Consider the following 14,961-nt stretch of genomic DNA (forward strand, 5'->3'; position numbering starts at 1 on the left):
TAATTTTCTAAATTTCGTCCTATTATCCAAGATAACATATTATTTATTGTGAAAACGTGGCAACATAGCATTCAGCTGAGCCTTCTTTCGACATTTTAAATAACCTATCTTTCCATCTGAAGAAGCCTCTATATACAAACGTGTAAGCGAGAAGCGACTCGGCCTCATATGTCAATTTGCAATTTGACCAACTTATGAAAAATTACCATGTTGTCACATTTCTTTCTTCTCGGAGAAATGACAAATTATTAAATTTATTAAAGAAATAGTTAAAAATCTTTTATATTTTGTCATTATTCACTATTATAATTTTTATTCTGACATTTTAATTTACTCTGTAGGAGTAAATTCTTTTATTTTTATAATTCAAATTTTGTGCTGTAATGTTGAAATCGAGGTACCGTCAATAATAAAAGTTTCTCATTATAATTTAAGAAACACGAAAATTCTCCGAAAAAAAGCAACAGAAGTTCGAAAATACGTTTCTACACTCTAGCTATGAATAATAAGATTTTATGCAATCTTTATAATAATCATATATTAAGATATATGAGAAAAGTATATATTTGTCAATTTCGACTACTTTTTGCTCCGATTGTAGGTGCTAAACATCCTTAAGATCTCTTAATATGATAATAAATTAGGGACAATAAAATAAATCATTTTATTTAGCTTATTTATTATTTTATAACCAAACACATTTTTATTGGTATTTAATTTTAATTTAATGACTATTAAGCCTTTTGAAAATTTATAGAGAAAATTTTATTATAAAATCTTATAATAAAGAACGACATTTATGTGATAAGTTTTTTTCGTAAAGAAAAAAATGCAACTCTCGTTTTCAAAGTAATTTGATAAAGATAAAGAAGATATTTTATAATATTTTGTAATATAAATAATAAATTTTTATAAGAATATTTATAAGAATTTTGTCTTTTAAATCTATGCAGTAAAGATAATTATTTCAAAAACAAATTTAAAAAATCATGACTTCCTGCAGAAGGCTTTAAATTTGTCAATGACGTCATTAACGAGTATTCTTCTATGTATGTATACTTTATTATAAATTTATTGTGTCACAGAAAAGCACTTTCCAAGCATCATTATGTCGATAATCTCGTCTTATATCACAACTCACACGTATTCCGTGGTTCGGGATTGAACTTTTGACCCGATTTCTAGGCTTGGTGGCGATTTGTACCTCATGAATATTTAATGGCGCGCCCATCATCCGCATCCGACAATGTACCGAAAAAGCGGTTACTTATGTCTCGCATAAAAGAGAAAAAGGAGGAGAGAAAGAGAGAGAGAGAGAGAGAGAGAGAGAGAGAAAGAGAGAGAGAGAGAGAGAAAACGCGAAAGCTCGAAATATTGGTAGTGCAATTTCTCTCGCTGCTCTCTTTGTTTTTACACTACGTATTGTTATGCAAAGAGTTTGTGATACTTCAAACCTTCACTGCAACAAATCCCTGACAAGAATGGACATTTCTATAAGGTTAAAATATATACGAATATACTTTTGAAAGAAACGAAATTATTTCGAAACAGAGTTTATATTATCTAGTATTGTTATACGTATCTATAAAGATAGCTGTAGTATTTTCATAATTAAAAGCATTGTAAAATTCAATGTAATCATAAGGTAACTGTCCCAGAGTTGTAAGTCATGTCCCAATAGTAAAAGTTACTTTTGCTTTTTAATTTATTTTATTAAACAATGAATTATTAAATATATTTTAACAGTACAATATTGCAAAAAAATAAAAAAAGATGTCAATAGTAAGAAAGACTACATATTTCGTAAATGAAGTAAGTTTACATTTTTCTGCAAAACAAGAGATATGTTGTTTCGTATTGCAATTGGGACAATACGATTATAAGCGACTTACAACTGGGTCATCAATAGACGGTTATTAAAATTTAAGTAATTGTTTTATATACAAATAAAAACTTTTTTATTTTAATTAAATATGACAGTTAAAAGTTCAGAGAATTATTATGTAAAATATATATTCGACTTATTATACTCCTTTTTTCAAACATAAAAAAATCGTAGTCAACAACCTTAAATGACTTATAATTGGGACAGCTATCTTTATGAGCAAATAAAATTTGAGGACAAGAAAAGGATTATAACAAAAGTTAAAGTCGCTAAAAATGCGATAAATGAGACTTAATGATTTTTAATTAGGATAATTTGGTTTATTTGATTAATTTATATTGTTAATTTTGTTTAATCGCGACTTATAATTAGTTTATTTTAAAATATTTAATTCTAAAAATTAAAAGATATTTTGCAAAAAGATAAAATAATTTATGGTAATACGTAATATTTTTTATATTTATAAATTAGATTTAGTAACTTTTAACTATAATAATAATTTAATTTATTTGATTAATTTATATAGTTTTTAATTACAACTTATTGTTAGTTTATATTGAATTATTTAATTCTAGAAATTAAAAGATACTTGATGAAAAATTAAATACGCAGAACTTTTTATATTACATTTACTTTTTATACAAAATTAAAAATATTGAAAGAAGATACTAATGTATATTTGAAAAGATCGATATGACAAAAATAAGAAATTTTATTAAGTGCCTTCGCAATAGCTGCGAATTCAAATCGTTGTATTAATTCACGTTAAGTAAAAATTATCGCAATATTCGGATCGAAGATCTCGTAAAAAAGTGAAGAGCCCGAGGTTCTTTCTTTCCATCAAGTATTCTTTGATAAAGGATACCGTGGTTCGTTCTCGGAATACAAGTTTTCTCCTCCCCATTTCTCTATCTCTCTCTTTCTCTCTTTCTATCGACGGCAGTATCTCAAATTAAATATCGCGAAGATTTAATCTAAAGGAGCATCGAGGAAACCTCGAAGATCTTCCACAAGTTGGAGTAAGATTTTTTCCCTCTCAGGCTTAATTCGATATCTCGTTTTTCTTTTTTCCACCAAGGGGGTAAAGCCCAATAATAAATTCCTCAGTCTCGAGGCTAAAGGGTGAGGGTTACAGGTCGAGCTGAATCCTCGATATCGCCTCGATATAGATAGATAACGTAATCTCAGGGGGTTATAATTCGGCTCCATTATCCGGGGTACGCGTACAGCATAAGTAAGCGGCGAGAAAGAAAAAAGGGACAAGATGGCGTTTCCTCCCCCCAGGATGAACTTTGTCGCCTCAAGGATTCTAACCGCGTTCCCCAGCGGCCACGTCTGTCCTCGCTCGCCGTCGCCAGGCAATCGATATCCTTTCGTCGATGCCTGACACATTTAAATTCCTCGGGCGAGGCGAGGTGCATGCGAAAAAAAGCTGTCCTATCTAGATGGCTCTTGTTTTTAACAAGCCAACACGACATTATACGTTCCCAGTAAGGACATCTAACAATAAGGTACTTAAGTGTTATCTTACGAAGAGTTTTGATTAAAAAAAAATGCATGCAAGATGATTGCATTTAACATTATATCTTAAAAAGAACATGTCCACTTAAAAAACGTTAAGGGAAACGTCATTTTCTAACAAAAAAAAAACGTTTAAAAAACTTTCAACGGTTTTTTTTCCTTTATTTGTGAAAAATCTGTTTATTCACAAATTCAATAAAATAATGCATATATGGATATAATCCATCTATTTTCATCATGTCTGAATCTCTTGTCGAGATTACATGAGAAGTCAAACTAACAAAAAAGACATAATTTAAATTATACTTTTAGTATCTGTTCTTTTAGGCTTTATATACATGTTATGAAAACTTGAATACGAGTTATAGTTAAGTCTGAACACGCCAAGTAGCGGCAAACAAAGCAACACGTATATTATAAAATATATCTTTTTTGTCTTGTCGAAAAGATGATCAAAAAGACATCTTTTCGTCGACTAAAATTAATTATGACTTTTAGAAGACATCTTTTAAAATATTACTTTTTTTGTAGGTAGAAAGATATTCTTTTAGACATCTTTTAGCCTTGTCAGAAAGATAACTTAAAAAGACTTTTCGTCATCTTTTAGTTTTCTGTGCTATCTGGGAATCGTCTTAATAAGTACAGTCTTAATAATGTGTATATATATAATTTTGAATTAAAAAATTAATTTTTATTTTATTTATAGAAACGTAAAAAATACGTTTCTTAAACCATGATTTTAAAAATGTTTCTGTTGAAACGTTTCTTATTGGTGCTTGACGATTCAAAAATATTGGTTTAGAAAACGTTTATAAAACGAACATGTGCTACCTGGGAAGGAGGTTGGGTAAAATGTACTGATTTTTACCTCAAAAGTGTAACCTAAATTACATATATTTTTTTATAGTTTTTGAGTTGCTGAATACGAAAATATTTGTTTTATTGGTCTAAGCTCGTGGGAAAGTGATCAAAATACGCCTTAACTCTTTGAGTCACGAATTTTTCTAATTGTCAGTATTTTATAAAACTTGGTATATAAGGGTTTTTGGGATCGCTGATTACGAATCCGTTGTCAGATTTTCAAAATTCAAGATGGCGAATCCAATATGGCAGACGAAATTTTACTTCCGCCATATTGGATCTCTATATTAAATTTTTGAAATTATATTTATTTTCCTTTAGATTCAGATTCTGCAATCTAAAAAAAACCTTCAAAGAAAAAATTTAAAAAAGAATACAACTGCTACTTTCAATTTAGAACAGAAAATATTGTTTTTTATATATCTTTTATCAAAAAAAGGAGGATTTAACAAAAACAACACGGTGGAAAATTCTAAAAAAATTCTGAAAAATACTTTAGAGTGTACTAAGATTATAAAAAAATTGCCGTATTTATTGTCATAATAGATTAGTAGAAAATGCATTTTTTTCGTAAAAAAGTACTAATTTTGACTGTTTGTTTATATATGGTATTTTTGCAATTAACAATTAATGACTGTTCATATTTTTTTACACTTATTGATGTTCTAGAGATTCTGTAGAAACAAAAAATCCGGTATTTGTTGATAAAAAAGTAGTTAAAACAATAAAACACTATGAAAAAAAGATGGGTCTCTGGGTGACCAGCTGTGACTCAAAGGGTTAAATGGCAGAAATAAGTCATTTTTAATATTAATTCGATTAGTGTCAATTTTTTTGTAATTATTTAATTATTTATACTATAGTTTATACTATTAGTTTTATAATTTCTTTTACTGAAAACTAAAGAAATGTTAAATCTAACATAGCAAAATCAATATAATATAAAAAATAAAAAATAGTCAATTTATCTTAAGTTTCGTCAGATGCAACTGTATACATTGTACACTTTTAAATATCTTAAAATGAACTTTCAAGTTTTTCATAGTAGACTTTTGCCTAGAGCCCTATTATATTATTTTTCGTATTATACTGCGTCTCGTTTATTCGTCATTAGAATCTTAATTTTGTCAATTTCTTGATTGATCGAATCCGCTAATGTTATATATTACAGGGTGTCCCATTTTAAGTGTGCACCCCAAATAACTTTCTTATTTTTGATTTTAAAGAAAAATGTTTCAGACAAAAGTTGTATGGTTTCGAGAGGGCCATAAAATAGTACCATTGGTTTGACCTTGGATAATTATTTGAAGATTACAAAAAGATCACTTTGAATTTTTGAATGGGTCGACTTTCTGACGTGTAAGTTTAATGTTCGATCTGTAACACTTCAACCGTCAGTGTCAATCAAGACTTGAAAAGGACCTAAACCAAAGGTCGAAACGTCGTCGATGTCAACCTTTTAATAATAAATTTGATTTGCCAGTTTGGTCGCTTAAATAAATTATTGTATAATTTTCATTACTGGTGATATAAATTAGTATCAAAAATAAGAAAGTTATTTGGGGTGCACACTTAAAATGGGACACCCTGTATAAAGTCAAAATATCTATTCCTATATCTCCTTCAATATTATATTGGTTTTGCTATGTTAGATTTAGCATTTCTAAAGTGTTTCTTTAGTTTTTAGTAAAAGAAATTATAAATCTAAATTATAATATAAATAACCACTTTCTTACGGGTTTAGATCAATAAAACAGGTATTTTCGTATTCAGCAACCCAAAACCTATAAGAAAATATAAAGTGTAACTTACGTTACACTTTCTCGGCAAAAATAAACACATTTTTACCTACCCTTCTTCCTTGGATACCTAATTATAACTCTGAAAAACTTATTATTGAGAAAGTTAAATGAATATTGAAAGAATATCCTGACAGATAATGTCAGGTGAATGGTTCTATTATTACATACAGATATGAATAATATTCTATAATATTCTGTATGCAAATATGGATAATTATAAACTGAAACTAATATAATTATTGTTTATATTGTCTAGAGAATTATGAATAGAATTATTATTAACAATATGTTATAATACAATTAATGCCAAATACCACACGATCTATTTGCTCAAAATGATATGAAATTGTATGAATTGCAATTCTTATTTTTGAATTATCATTTTGATTTGGAAATTATTCGCATCATCCTACTTATTGTTTTTAAACAGTTTTTTTTCGAGAATTTTTACATTGTTTATGAATTAATTAAAAGACAGTTGAATGTTGGAAAGTTGCATAAAAATTACATTGTAAAGCTTCAATACCAACCAACGTTAAACATTCGCAGTTCGTATTCGCACTAGCTGATGTTATTTGAATTTCGAAGTTGTTTAATAAAAAAGTTCAGACGATACATCGCCGTTTGCATCGTTTTCTCATAAATTCACGGCCTTGTAGTTCGTGTAAATTAAAATTGCCGAAGGAGCAGCATTGCAATTTCGCGAAACGAATCAGAACTAATATCAATAAAAAGTCACGCAATAACCGCATCAAACATCGAGTTGGGCGGATATCATTGATTGGAAGTTTCATTCTTTTCATATTTTAGTTCATTTGTTAATTAAATGCAACACACACAGGACTAGTTTGTATAACGTTAATTTTTTTTTGCTGTAGGCAGTTTAATAAAAATTTGAGATTACTCGTATCTTTATAAAAAAATTTGAAAATTATTTCTTTTTCCTTCATTTAAAGGTCATTTTCTTCTTGGCAGTGTTCCAACTTTTAATTAAAATTAGTTTCTATTGTGTGTGTTATTTTAGAATTTAATTTAATATCATTCTTTAGTCCAAATCACTTAATCCCAACATAAATGTTCGTTCTTTTTTCAAACAAAGTTGTATTTTTATTATATAATCTCTGACTATATAATAAAAAGTAATGAGATAATTACTACATATATAGAGTAAAGTAGAGGAGTTCTTAATAAAATGCGATCCCCCATTATTTCACCATTTTTGTTTATAAATGTTACTATTTCATGTAGATACCTCATATTAGGACTTTTCTCCCACAAGTAAGAGAATGAATTATCAAAAGTGTAAATTTCTATTTTTTCTATTTTTTTTGTTGGGTTTTTTATTTTGAAATTTAAAACGTTAATTATAATACTTTTTGTATGCCTTTTGTTGGGACGATAAATTTTTATTTGAATCTCTAAAATATATTATTTTAATTTTATAAATACAAAATATAAAAAATATTTAAAAGATGTAATTTTTTTTATGCCAAAAGTAAGACTTTTATTTTTTATTGTTCTTTTTAAATAATGGAAACGTTAATATTGCAATTTTTGTTATAAAGGGAAATTTTTATTTTAATTTCCAAGATATGTTATTTTAATTTTATAGATTTTTATAGATACAAGATATAAAAAATATTTTAAAGATATTTTTTTTGTGCCAAAAAATAAAGCTTTTCTTTTCTATTCTGCAGTACAGTTCTACAGCATTTAACTAATAATAGAAATGCCTATAATGTTACATTTATGTAATAATAATTAATAAAACAGTTTTTAATTAAAAGTGTGTTTTTTTCATTTAATTTTCTAATCGAAGACCGTCTCATATTGAGCTGGTTGAAGATTGGAACGTTCCTAGAGCGATTTTTAAAAAATAATTTGTTCCGTTTCTCCTTTGGCACAGAAGAGCTTCTGAGAGCTAAAAACAAAATAAAAAAAGAATCGATCCGATACACCCTTCGGAAAATACCCTTATGCTCAAAAAACTTCCTCTAGACCATTTAAAAAATTCTGTCTTTGTCAAAAACGATTTGTTTTGTTTCTCCTTTGGCACAGAAGAGCTTCTGAGAGCCAAAAACAAAATAAAAAAAGAATCGATCCGATACACCCTTCGGAAGATACCCTTATGCTCAAAAAACTTCCCTAAGATTACTTACAAGTTATTTGTCTCACTGTTTATAATTTACCCTATTTCTTTTGCATAAGGAAACTTTAATTTTAATCTTTTATTTATATTTCTATTACATTTTACCATATTTATTCTGTAGCATATAGTATATTTTATGTCATGTATCTTTTTTGCTATCTATAGGCATTATTGAATATGTACAGTATTATATATGTATACTATATAGAATGTTTCATTTTAAATAACGCATTTGGTCATCTTTTTTTAATTCGTCATAGTTAAAAAAAAATTTCAGATTTCAAAACTTGTATGACTTGAAGAAGAATATATAGTTGATCAAAACAAAATTTTTTTATATAAAGTCATTTCACAGATTTGTAAGAAATTTTAATTTTGTGAATAAATCTGTGAAATGACTTCATATAAAAAAATTTTGTTTTGATGAACTATATATTCTCCTTCAAGTCATACAAGTTTTGAAATCTGAAATTTTTTTTTAACTATGACGAATTAAAAAAAGATGACCAAATGCGTTATTTAAAATGAAACATTCTATATAGTATACATATATAATACTGTACATATTCAATAATGCCTATAGATAGCAAAAAAGATACATGACATAAAATATACTATATGCTACAGAATAAATATGGTACAATGTAATAGAAATATAAATAAAAGATTAAAATTAAAGTTTCCTTATGCAAAAGAAATAGGGTAAATTATAAACAGTGAGACAAATAACTTGTAAGTAATTTTAGGGAAATTTTTTGAACATAAGGGTATCTTCCGAAGGGTGTATCGGATCGATTCTTTTTTTATTTTGTTTTTGGTTTTTAGAAGCTCTTCTGTGCCAAAGGAGAAACGGAACAAATCGTTTTTGACAAAGACAGAATTTTTTAAATGGTCTAGGGGAAGTTTTTTGAGCATAAGGGTATCTTCCGAAGGGTGTATCGGATTGATTCTTTTTTTATTTTGTTTTTGGCTCTCAGAAGCTCTTTTGTGCCAAAGGAGAAACGAAACAAATCGTTTTTGACAAAGACAGAATTTTTTAAATGGTCTAGGGGAAGATTTTTGAGCATAAGGGTATTTTCCGAAGGGTGTATCGGATCGATTCTTTTTTTATTTTGTTTTTAGCTCTCAGAAGCTCTTCTGTGCCAAAGGAGAAACGGAACAAATTATTTTTTAAAAATCGCTCCAGGAACGTTCCAAACTTCAACCAGCTTCATATTGGGATATCTTTTGCAAAACAAACGAATTTTTCAAGTCTGAGAAAAATTATTGTAGCAAATAAAATACGCATTTTAGCTATTAATCCTTTTTAGTGGTAAAACTTGAATGTACTAACTATAAAACCACATAAGCTTTTGAGTCACAATTAAAGAAAACCTAAGCTTTTAAAAAAAAGTATCTTATAATTGGCACCTTTACCCAACGTCGTACGTTGAGTTATTCACGAATAGAATTTGTGAAAAATTTCATTTGCATTTTCCTCGACACGTTCGACGCCGCTTACGTTTTCTAAGGCACGATATCAAGAAGTCTGACGCGTATTATCCTTTTCCAATTCTCGCTTCGTAAGTCTTGTCACTCGGGACAATGCGATACTTCTCCTTTCAACTAGCTGTCCTCATGCCTGTACAATCGCCAACTCGTGCGACACAATGCGCATTCAGTCTCATCGCTTTACCGTGTTTCTCTTTCTCTCTCTCTCTCTCTCTCTCTCTCTTTCTCTCTCTCTCTCTCTCTCTGAAAACCAGATAGTCAAAAGGAGGAAACGGTAGGACACGGTAAAAGAGAAGAAGAGAAGAGAGAGAGAGAGAGAAGGAAACTTCAGGAGATTACGCGAGAGGGATGCTTTCGACGGATAGAGGGGTTGGGATGGGCGCGAAGGGTTGGAAAGGATCGAGGGGAATTCGGCAATAAAACTTTATATCGGTGGTCGACCGCGGCGTCCCGTGGCTTGACCAGGGCGAGACATCAAAGCGCGATATCCTTTTATTTCTTTAGGATTCTGTCTTCTCTTCGACTGCTTTTTCTCCGCCAATATCACGTTTTTTTTTCTAATCTGCCGAGAAGAAACATCGCCGTTTCCAGAAATAAAGGGGAAATTTGATAACAAAATTATACGAATCAACGAATGAAGGTCTTGTATAACGAAATCTTATAACATTAAGGGGTTATACTACTCTTGCGTGCTGAAAAATGAGGCTTTTTTTAGGAATTTTTTTCTCCACTACTAATAAAGCAATCAAAGTAGAGTTTTTCAGGGTTTATTATATGTATTTTAAGGTATACAAAAATATTTTTTATTTCGATTTAAGGTACAAAATGGCGTCGTGGCAGTAGGTAACGTGAGAAGGTTCGTCTCTAAACGGTGTGCAGGGTAACAATCTCCAGACAGCATCTAGAGGGGTGAACAAATTTTTTTCATAATCTACATTAGTTTTTCTTTGGAAGTACACACGATTTTTACGATCGATAAACGATTACATTTTTTATAAACAATTTAAGATCGATTTTTTATTAAAAAAAAATTAAAATTGATACCAAATTTGCAAAAATCAATATTTTTTTAATAATCGTGTGTACTTCCAAAGAGAAACTAATGCAGATTATGAAAAAAATGTTTTCACCCCTCTAGATGCTGTCTGGAGATTGTTACTTTGCACACCGTTTCGAGACGAACCTTCTCACGTTACCTACTGCCACGACGTCATTTTGTGCCTTAAATTAAAATAAAAAATATTTTTGTATACCTTAAAACACATATAATAAACCCTGAAAAACTCTACTTTGATTGCTTTATTAGTAGTGGAGAAAAAAATTCCTAAAAAAAGCCTCATTTTTCAGCACGCAAGAGTAGTGTAGCCCCTTAAGTGAGTAATGTTTTACATGTAATATTAAAAGTACTAGTATTAACTTAATATTATAATTATTAATTATACAAAAAATATATATATATATGAAAATAATTTGGAGGCAACATAATTTTTAAAGAAAAACTGTCGAAACGAAATGACACTTATCGCGTCATTGTTTAAATTCGCAAATTCGTTTTCGCGACGGAGGATATTATTAGACTTCTCCCGAGCCAATCTGCTTTACGGTATTCACTTTGGATTTAATTCGCAGCGGCTCGCCTACCTGAAATTTACGATATCGCCGAGCGTACGTACGTCACAGAATCGCACATTCCGCGAGCTTCCACGGCTTAAAGTCGGCTGAATGGAATGCAATTATGCGGGTAAGTCTCGACGGTACTATAACCATATTCTATAGCTGTTGTATTATTATTCCAAGGAATATCGTACCGCGAGCGCGAGCGCAAGAGTTCTTAAGTCACTATGTCAAAAATTAAATTCTTTCCTAAATTTGCAGAAGAATTGCGACATTCTAATAACTTTAACTAACTTAAATTAAAATATCGTTTCAATATATTTTTGCTACGCTATTTATTACTATCCCCCTAGCACGTTAGATAATTTATAATATTTTTCACTTTTTGTTCTGTCTTTGATGTATTACATACTACTGCACTAAAGGGACTTGTTTCCCATTTAAGAAAAGAAATAAAAGAAAATAAAAAAAAATATTTTTTTCAGCTGTACAAGAAAACTATTTTTCGTTTTGTAATTCAGCTTCTTTGTTATATAGTCAAGTTTTTAAGGCCCAGTCTCTGCAGCATGTAAAATTGATTGTTAGGAATTTTTTTTGAAAAATATTAGAAATTAATCTTTTTGGTATTTTACATATGTTCCTATTAATGTTTAAACAATACGTCAGCATTTTTGTTTAATGATTGTCTAAAATAAAAGAACTCCATCTTTTTCTCAGTTTTATTTTGTTGAATATTTTTAAGATAAACCTAATTTCATTGAAAAAAATTAAAAAAGATAACAGTCACTTCAAAATTAGTTATTTAAAATTTTGCTGAAATTTTTTCATTTCTTAAGTCAGAAATATATTAAATATTAATTTTCTAAATTTTAATTAGTATTTCCAAAAAAATTGTCTTCTCTTTTATTAAGAAAAAATTATTCGAGATAACTTTGATCCATTAGTTTTTAAAAAATTTGTTGCACCATCTTTGAAAACAATGGTTTAAAAAAACATGTTTACAATTTTGTAAGCCTATTTGAAGACACGCACGCACACTATTTTATTTAGAGCCTTCCCAAGTAGCACATATTCGTTTCAAAAACGTTTCACAAATGTTTCTACGAAACGTTTTAGAACCGGCTTTTAAAAACGTTTCTAATTGGTTAAAATGTCCACTTAAAAAACGTTAAGGGAAACGTCATTTTCTAACAAAAAAAAACGTTTAAAAAACTGTCAAAATACGGTTTTTTTCCTTTCTTTGTGAAAAATTTGTTTATTTTCACAAATTCAATAAAATAATGCATATATGGATATAATCCATTTATTTTCATCATGTTCTGAATCTCTTGTCGAGATTACATCACAAGTCAAACTGACGAAAAAGACATGATTTAAATTATACTTTTAGTATCTGTTCTTTTAGGCTTTATATACATGTTATGAAAACTTGAATACGAGTTATAGTTAAGTCTGAACACGCTACGTAGCGGCAAACAAAGAAACACGTATATTATAAAATAGATCTTTTTTGTCTTGTCGAAAAGATGATCAAAAAAGACATCTTTTCGTCGACTAAAATTAATTATGACTTTTAGAAGACATCTTTTAAAAAATGACTATTTTAGGTAGGTAGAAAGATATTCTTTTAGACATCTTTTAACCTTGTCAGAAAGATAACTTAAAAAAGACATCTTTTCGTCATCTTTTAGTTTTCTGTGCTATCTGGGGATCGTCTTCATAAGTACAGTCCTAATAATGTGTATATATATAAATTTGAATTAAAAAATTAATTTTTGTTCTATTTATAGAAACGTAAAAAATACGTTTCTTAAACCATGATTTTAAAAATGTTTCTGTTGAAACGTTTCTTATTGGTGCTTGACGGTTAAAAAATATTGGATACGTTTAGAAAACGTTTATAAAACGAACATGTGCTACCTGGGTTATAACTCTTTCAATTTTGTGAAATTTTAAATAAAATTTGAAAGACATGTTTCAGACATAATTTCAGAAAATGTAAAAAAATCAATTTTTTTGATCCTCTAAAGTAGTCTGCGCCCTTAATCTGATCTACGCTAAAATTCCATTTACCCTTGGCGTGTAAATTTGTCAGGAGAAACATAACATAACGCAGTGTGTAGTCTCTTAAAACTAGAAGTTAAAGGCTCTGTCTCTCCGTGCAAGGCAGTTTTGTTCGCAGATTTACGGACAACAGTGCATGTATATGTACTGCACATATATATGTATGTATGTACATACATATGTTGTGTATGTATATATGTATGTATGCGAGAGAAAGTCGGATGTGCCTAGGAAACGTACGTCCACAAAACTTCGCTTGGCGAAGGGCCGCCGTAAAGTGCTTCCCTTCAAGCGTGACAAAGGGATGGATTTACAGAGGAAAAGAGCAACGGGAAACGAGAGACGATGAGGATACTATGTACCGGTTCGCTATCGGAGAGCATGGTTAGGTGTAACACTCTCTTTTTTTTCCCTTTCCAGATTCATCAGATGCGATAAAACAAAGGGAATTGCGAATCATTCATTACTTATTCGATGCATATGTCCTGAATTACTAAATTTTTTAGGTGAATGTTGATTCGACTTGCGTAATTTTTTTTTAAATATGTTAAAAATATTATACACTACGCAAAAAATTAAAGGGCCACTTTCTTCCATAGAAAAAATTTTTATATGGAAGAAAGTGGCCCTTTAATTTTTTTGTGTAATGTATTTATAAAAATATTAATTTAAATGTTAATTTATAAATTTAAATTTTTACGTAATTTCTTGTATAATAATTTCCTCGTAATCTTAAAAAACATCTTAATTGCTTTATTAATTATAGAAATATTTGATGCGTTAAAATCGTAAAAGTTGCGCGAAATTTTTACTAAAGAAGAGCCTGGAGTTTTCCTCATTAAACTTTATAATGCGATCTGAATACGAACAGCTCTTATTTTATTCCGATAATATAAGAATGCGTGTATTTAGGAGTTAACGAGATATACAGATACATAGCTCATAGAAATATGTCACTTTATACTTAATACACGAAGAGAAATTACTCGTCGTATGCAAAAGAGCTCGTTTGCTCGAACAAGTCAACGCGGCAAAAAGTTACGCGATTTAATGTGACTATTCACGCGATGCGGAATAGAGGGGGCGATGTTAAAAGGCGTGTTCTCTTTTGTGTAAAATCTCTTATTGCATGTGTTTACGACGCAAATCGTGGGCTTATAAAAACTTTAAGTGTCTTTGACATATCTTACTCGTCCAATTCTATTTTTGCAAGGAATCACTTGCGTTTCGCAAAAGAGATGCGGATTTTATTCTTATATTTACTTTTATTATGTTACTCTAGGGTTTGAAGAACGACGATGGTGCGGAATAATTTGTATTTTCCATCGTTCTTTTTCTCTAAGCTGGTTTTATAATCAGGATGAATAACTCGACGAGCGGATTTTCAGTTTTTTTCACTATTGTTTTCTTCAATCTGGCACGAGCGAAAAATATTTTTTTTTAGAAAATTTAAAAAAATTCTTTAGATGAAAAAAATAGCTAATTAAAATGTTGCAAGAGATATACAGAGACTGGTTTATTTATTTATTTTTTTTTGACCCTTTGAGTCACGAATTTTTCTAATTGTCAGTATT

General features: G+C 29.4%; 1 protein-coding gene across 1 annotated transcript in view; it reads right to left on the reverse strand.

Moving 5' to 3' along the window:
* LOC140671216 (uncharacterized) overlaps positions 1 to 14,961 on the reverse strand; it is a 172,412-nt gene that overhangs the window by 37,285 nt on the left and 120,166 nt on the right. The window lies entirely within an intron of this gene.

The sequence above is a fragment of the Anoplolepis gracilipes genome, chromosome 11 (assembly GCF_047496725.1).
Source record: "Anoplolepis gracilipes chromosome 11, ASM4749672v1, whole genome shotgun sequence".
Classification (NCBI taxonomy): Eukaryota; Metazoa; Arthropoda; class Insecta; order Hymenoptera; family Formicidae; genus Anoplolepis; species Anoplolepis gracilipes.